Here is a 6,871-nt window from a genome sequence, read left to right on the forward strand (position 1 = left end):
GGGAGTCCAAATTTATGGACTCCCAAAGGGAGTGCCCCTATCCCCCATTGTTTCCAATGGGAGCTAATAGGAGATGGGGGCTACACCTTTGAGGGTCCATAACTTTGGACCCCCTGAACCAGACTTCACCAAATCTGAGTGGTATCATCAGTAGGGTCTCACGAAGATACTCTGAAATTTTGGTGCTGCTATCTTAATAATTGCACCCCTGACAACAGGCACCCCCTAAATTTCCCCAGATTCTCTTTTTAAATTCACTCCCTTCCCACCAATGCTTGTTTTCTTTCTTTCTTTTATTCTCTCAGTGCCTAATAAAGGTTGTTGTTGTTGTTGTTGTTGTTGTTGTTAAATCTACCCCCTTCGGCATGGATTTCAAGGGAGAATCTGAGGTCCCCAGTTTAAACACCATTTAAAATGATGCTGTTTGGGGGTGGATTCCAGCATCACTTGTTTAAACTAGGGAGCCCCGATTCTCCTTTTAAATCCACCTTAAAGGGAGAATCTGGGCCCCCCCCAGTTTAAATAACATTGAAAGTGATGCTGTTTCCCCCAATTGGGGGGACTGGATACAACACCATAAAATGTTTTCATAGCAGTAATAAAACATTTTGAAAGCATTTTGAAAATGTTTTCCAAATATTATTTCGGCTGTGTGGCATGGCCCATTGCTATGTTCAGATTTGTGAGTTGGGGGATGTTCTATAATGTGATGGTGACTTTGAAACGACCTGGTGGAAAAAATCATTGTTTGGTCATGGGGGGGGGGGGGAGGGTGGCCACCCATGGGGGGGGGGCATCAAACTCAGGTTTTGCCCAGGGCTCAAGTTCGCCTAGGTACGCCCCTGGTTTGCAGAGGGGAGATGTGAATGATCTTATAACCCATAGCGAATGACGAGACCGCAGGCGGATGTTATTTAGGGGGAGGGGGGGATTCCGCACGAGGGCAGGGGCGCCACGGGGGACGCTGCTGCTGCTGCTGCTGCCCTCCGGTGGCCAAAGGCGTGAACTACAAGCACGTCTCAGACTCTGCAAAGGGGCTTTTGCTCCAAAGAGACCCCGACACTATGCAACCTCGACGTGCGGCCTCGTGCGAAGGCGGCGCCTGAGAAAGGCGGCCCCAGGCTCTCGGCTCCATCGTCCAAAGGGGCTGCCAGCTCCAAGAGGCTTGGAACGTTAGCGGAGTCGCCCACAACCTCCGCCTGCCGTCTCGTGCGTGGGCGGCGCCCCGAGAAGCGTGTTCCCGGGCTGCTGGCATCCCTTTTGCGCAGGAGCTCCTTGGCCAAAGAGCCTCAGAAAGTTAGCGGGGCCCCCACAACCTGCACATGAGGCCCGTGCGAAGGCGGCGGTCAGAGTGGCGCTGTCCCGGGCTGTTGGCATCCACTCTGCACAGGGGTCGGACCCCCTCTCCCAGGAGCGCTGGGAAGCTCCAGCTCAGGGGCTGGCAGATGTGCAAGACGTCATTTTTGGTCCCCTCTTCCCCATAATAATAATAATAATAATAATAATACTGCCAAGTCCAATTCTTCTTTGCAAGTGGGTTGGCTCCTGAAGACTCCAAGGGATTCAACATGATCAAGGTTTCCAGGAGAACTCTCACCCATTACAAACATAAAAAAACCCTTAACAAGGTGTTAAGGGCTTATGCAAACCAAGGTCTGAGTCTGGTAGCCTTGTCTCCTCCAAACTACATGAGCTCTGCAGCCTCTTGCTGCTTTGAGTCTCCACCCCTTTCTGGGTCAACCCATTCTGAGCATGGGGGTTACAAGGGCAGCTGCAGATTGCTCAGGGCAGGTGGCCCAGCAGAATGGCCTGGGCTGGGGTGGCTGAGGTAAACTTGCCAACCTGCAGGTGGGGGCGGGAGATCTCCCAGGAATGCAGCTGGTCTTCAGGCTGCAAAAATCAGTGTCTCCCCCCCCCCCCCGAGAAACTGGCAGGTTTGGACGGTGGCCTGTATGGTGCCACCTCTCCATCCCTGCTCATCTCCACCCCTGCCCAAACGCTGGCATATCCAGGCTCCGCCCCGCCCACCTCCAGGAATTTCCGAACTTGGAGTTGCCAACCGTACGCTGAGGAAATAAAGTTGCACACACAGAGTCCTTTTATGGCAGCAAACACGAGTCCTTTATTGTAAGGAACTCCATTCGAGACAGGATAGAGCAGAGGCAGCATTCGAAACTAGCAAGCTTCACTAAGATGGGTGGAGATGCAGGAAACAATGTCCGGCTCTCACGGTAGCAAGAAGGGGAACAGAGAAGGCGCCGGCCAGAAGGAAGGAAGAGTGGCAACCCACACACCAGAGAGACACCATCACAGCAATAGAAAGGAATGGATGGAGAAGGGTCCTGATCCAGCAATCACACCGGCTCTCTGCGGTCCCTCTCTGAAGACTGAGGCAAAGAGACAGCACAAAGCCCTTCACTTCCAGCATCCAAGGGTTTTGCTCTCCCTCTCCATCACCGGACACAGCTTGCGGTTAGTGGTTAGTTGCGGGTAGCGCTCCAGAGGCGAGCTCCTCTTAAGACTCCTCTCAGCAACAGTGCAATTGGCGCGAATCGGGTGACACGGGCAAGCTGGGAACAGAAAGGAACACACAGGATTGCTTGTTAGTACATATAAGAACATAAGAACATAGGAACAAGCCAGCTGGATCAGACTAGAGTCCATCTAGTCCAGCTCTCTGCTACTCGCAGTGGCCCACCAGGTGCCTTTGGCAGCTCACATGTGAAAGCAATGGCCTTCTGCTGCTGCTGCTCCTGGGCACCTGGTCTGCTAAGGCATTTGCAACCTCAGATCAAGGAGGATCAAGATTGGGAGCCATAAATCGACTTCTCCTCCAAAAATCTGTCCAAGCCCCTTTTAAAGCTATCCAGGTTAGTGGCCATCACCACCTCCTGTGGCAGCATATTCCAAACACCAATCACACGTTGCGTGAAGAAGTGTTTCCTTTTATTAGTCCTAATTCTTCCCCCCAGCATTTCCAATGGATGCCCCCTGGTTCTAGTATTGTGAGAAAGAGAGAACAATTTCTCTCTGTCAACATTTTCTACCCCATGCATAATTTTATATGGTTCAACTCCAGTGGCTGTTTCCCTGAATAGCGAAGGAGTAAAGGCCTAGAGGCAGTTCTGTGTCTGTGAAAATCATGTCCTGTGTAAGCAATGCAGTCTTTTGGGGGTTTGGTTATTTTTAACTCCCTTTAAGAGCCTAAATTTACCTTTAAGAGCCTAAATGACAGGCCACCTCCTCCTACTCCACCCCACCAGGTAAGATCTGTCTCTCAAGCCCTGCTCTCTGTGCTCTGCCTTCAGAGATGAGGCAGGTGAGTCTTCCTGTCTCTGCCCTTCCTTTTGAGGCGTGCGCATGCCTAAAGCCCCTACACCACAAGTGTCAAACTCATGGCCCTCCAGCAATGTTATGGACTATAGTTCCCATCATCCCCTGCCAGCATCATGCTGGCAGGGGATGATGGGAACTGTAGTCCATAACATCTGGAGGGCCGCGAGTTTGACACCTATGCCCTACACTTTCTTTTAGGAACAAATCTTTTCATGCAGCCTTTTAAACTGGAGGTTTATCTGCCCGGCTCTGTTTGATGGACAGTTTTTGTGCTATTTATGTCCAATAGCTTCAGTGCGAAAGGCTTATTTTTAATACTGCGACGTGGCGTTCATTGTAAGTGGCTAGGGTCCCTGGAGATCTGTCACAATTGAAGTTGATCTCCTGATGAGCAAGATCCATTTTCCTGGAGAAAATGCCCTTGAATCCACACATTTGCAAATCAAAGTCGGAGCCAGTAAATACTCAATCAATGCAGATAACAAACTCTACACTGCCTTTAGTGATTTAAAGGCTGCCTTTGACTCTGTGCCGAGAGCTCTTCTCTGGGCAAAACTGGCTGCCCGCATCATTGATGCCAGGCTCCTGTTCTCAATTAGGCAACTGCACACAAATACCAGCTGCCGGATCAAGTGTTCCCACGAAGGCCTTTTGACAGACAGTATTTCAATTTTCAAAGGGGGCTGTGTCCTGGCCCCCACTCTTTTCAATCTTTTCTTAAGTGACCTCCCCTCCGCTCTCTCAGCAGTGAACAGCCATGCCCCCAAACTGGGTAGATCCCATGTATCAATTCTGCTCTATGCAGATGATGCTGTCCTTCTCTCTCGATCCAGAGTTGGCCTCAGACGCTTAATGAAGCGCTGTGTGGATTACTGCGAAACCAACAGACTGACAATTAATTATGAAAAAACCAAGGCATTGGTCTTCTCTAGGCGCTTTGAGAAGCTCGCATGGGCAATGAATAGCACCCAAATTGAACAGGTTAAGTGCTATAAGTACCTCAGCCTTTCATTCTCCTATAACCTTTCATAGACAACCCATAGGAAGGCCGCTCTCCTTGCTACATCTAACAGTATGTCAGCATTACTACATTTCTTCCGCAGCTGTGGCCATTCCTTTATCTCTCCTGCCCTCGCATTTTTTAATGCCAAAGTCGCCTTGAGATTGCTTTACGGAGTCCCAATTTGGATTCAAGCTATTAACCACTCCTTGGATTCCCTTCAATCCAAATTTTTTCATAAGATAACTGGATTCCCAAATTGCATGCCCTATGCAGCCCTTTGTCTGGAGTTAGGTCAAAACTCCTTGGAATCAGCCGCTTGGCTGAGGACTTTTAGATTCTGACTGCGAATTCATCTTCTCTTGGACTGTAATTTCCTGGTTTACTGTCTGCTCTCTGACACCCATTCCAACCCCTGGTTTTCCATAATCGAAGAAAAAATGGCTTCTATTGGACTGTCAGTGTTTTCACTTTGCCCTTTGTCCTACTCAGAAGCTTATAGAAAATTAAAAGGTCAACTATCGGATAGAGAATTCTCTACCCTAATCACCGCAGCCAAGAAAACATGCTCCTGCCTGTATTTTTCTCTCCCATTTGAACAGGGCCACTTGGCACACTACCTGTATTGTTCAATAAACCCTGCTCAAAGGAGAGCCATAATGCTCGCCAGGTTTAATGTTATGCCTTCTGCCTTGTTACATGGCAGATTTGACAAGCAAGAAAAGGCTAAAAGATTGTGCCCATGTAATGATGGCTCAGTTGAATCTCTGGCCCACCAATTACTACACTGTCTCAGATTCAAGGAAATCAGATCCAAGTATGTGAATCTTACTCCTTTACATTTACCCCATTTCCCCGATTTAATTAGATTACACTACTTGCTGGACAACCCTGATCCTTCTCTCTGTATGATAGTGGCAGACTTTCTCCTGGAAATTACCAAACGCCAGTAGATTTCCTTCGACCTAACATTTAGTTCCTGTACTGTATATTTTTTAAATCAGTTTTTTTTTACTATTGTTGTACTGTTGTCTATGCCAATAAAGGCTTGCTGCTAAAAAAATAAATCAAAGTTGGCAACCCACCACGATTCCTCATGCATCTGGAAGGGATTTGCAATACTTTTCTGGAGGCCTCTTGACTCACTTCCCACAAACATGCAATAATAGACTTGAGAATCTGCCCTTGCAGGAGTCTCCCTCCCCCCCTCCCCCGCCCCCTGCATTTTGGCAGCACAACAGGCTCAAACGCAAAAGAAGAAACAGAGAAGGTCAGACTCTGGTGGCTGGCTGAGAAAATACCTCCTGATCCACATCTTCACACTGCACAGTGATCGCCGGCAGATTCCGCTCAACAGAATAGAACCCAGAGCAGTCCCGGTCAACCTGTCCAAGCAAAGAATAAGAGGTATCAGCCCCAAACAAGTGAGTCCTGAGTTCAAGAGCTGTGCGCTCCCTCTCCCTCCCTCCTCTCCCTCCCCCTCTCCCTCTCCCTCTCTCTCCCCCTCTCCCCCTCTCCCCCTCTCCCTCTCCCTCTCCCCCTCTCTCTCTCCCTCTCTCTCCCCTCTCCCCCTCTCCCCCTCTCCCCCTCTCCCTCTCTCTCTCCCCCTCTCCCTCTCTCTCTCCCCCTCTCCCCCTCTCCCCCTCTCTCTCTCTCCCCCTCTCTCTCTCTCCCCCTCTCCCTCTCCCCCCCCCCCCCCCCCCCCCCCCCCCCCCCCCCCCCCTCTCTCTCTCTCTCTCTCTCTCTCACACACACACACACACACACACACACAGTTCCTTCGTTTTAGAAAAAGGCTCAGGGTGGGTTAAACATTGACTGTGGTAGTCATGCAAGTCAGGTCTGTTGCCAGCGCAGGGCATTCCTGGGCCAGGCGGTTCTTTGCATCACCATTAAGAGAATGGGCCTGCCTGACTAAGTCCAAGGCGTTTCCAGCCCTCCTGAACTCAGCCTTTTTCATGCTGTTTCTTTCCTGGGTCTGGTCAAACCGAGCCCCGAGGCAGCTCCTGAACAGACTGTCCGTTGACGATTTGGCTGGGTTCAGCGCTACTGGAACCTCTTGGAGACGGTTTCCGCAGGGGAACAGGTTCAAAATATTTAAGCCAAAAAGCTCAAGCCGACAATGAATAAAATCAAAGAAATATTTTATTCAGGCCAACAAAAGGGCAAGCTAGCATCAGAAGAGCCATGCCAAAATGGCTGCGGTCTCCTACTTTTATAGGATATGGGCAAGTTACATCAAAATGCCAGGAGACAAATGCACCCCAAAGTACCACCATCATCAATCAATCACTCAAGAAGGAGGAGATCTTCCCCTTACCCAAAACATTTTAGACATTTTAACGCATTCATTGGAGGATGTCAGTATTTCACACTTCTGACGTCCTGCGAACTAGGACCTAGCTCCATCTGATCAGCATTGTTCTCAGTTGCTCCACTCATCTAAACAAAGAGCCTAAACATTTGGCTGTGTTCTAGTCTGTATCAGAAAAAGGACAGACTTATGGTGCCAGCAAGCATTACAAGGCCTAAATC

At 49.5% G+C, this 6,871-nt stretch overlaps 1 long non-coding RNA gene across 1 annotated transcript; it reads right to left on the reverse strand.

The window, feature by feature from the left end:
- Positions 1–2,097: 2,097 nt before the first annotated feature.
- Positions 2,098–5,772, reverse strand: LOC125440845. The gene is made up of 2 exons (XR_007245754.1): positions 5,638–5,772; positions 2,098–2,570 (listed from the first exon to the last, which is right to left on the reverse strand). It is a non-coding gene; the product is annotated as an uncharacterized LOC125440845 (long non-coding RNA).
- Positions 5,773–6,871: the final 1,099 nt, after the last annotated feature.

This window comes from Sphaerodactylus townsendi, linkage group LG11 (assembly GCF_021028975.2).
Source record: "Sphaerodactylus townsendi isolate TG3544 linkage group LG11, MPM_Stown_v2.3, whole genome shotgun sequence".
Classification (NCBI taxonomy): Eukaryota; Metazoa; Chordata; class Lepidosauria; order Squamata; family Sphaerodactylidae; genus Sphaerodactylus; species Sphaerodactylus townsendi.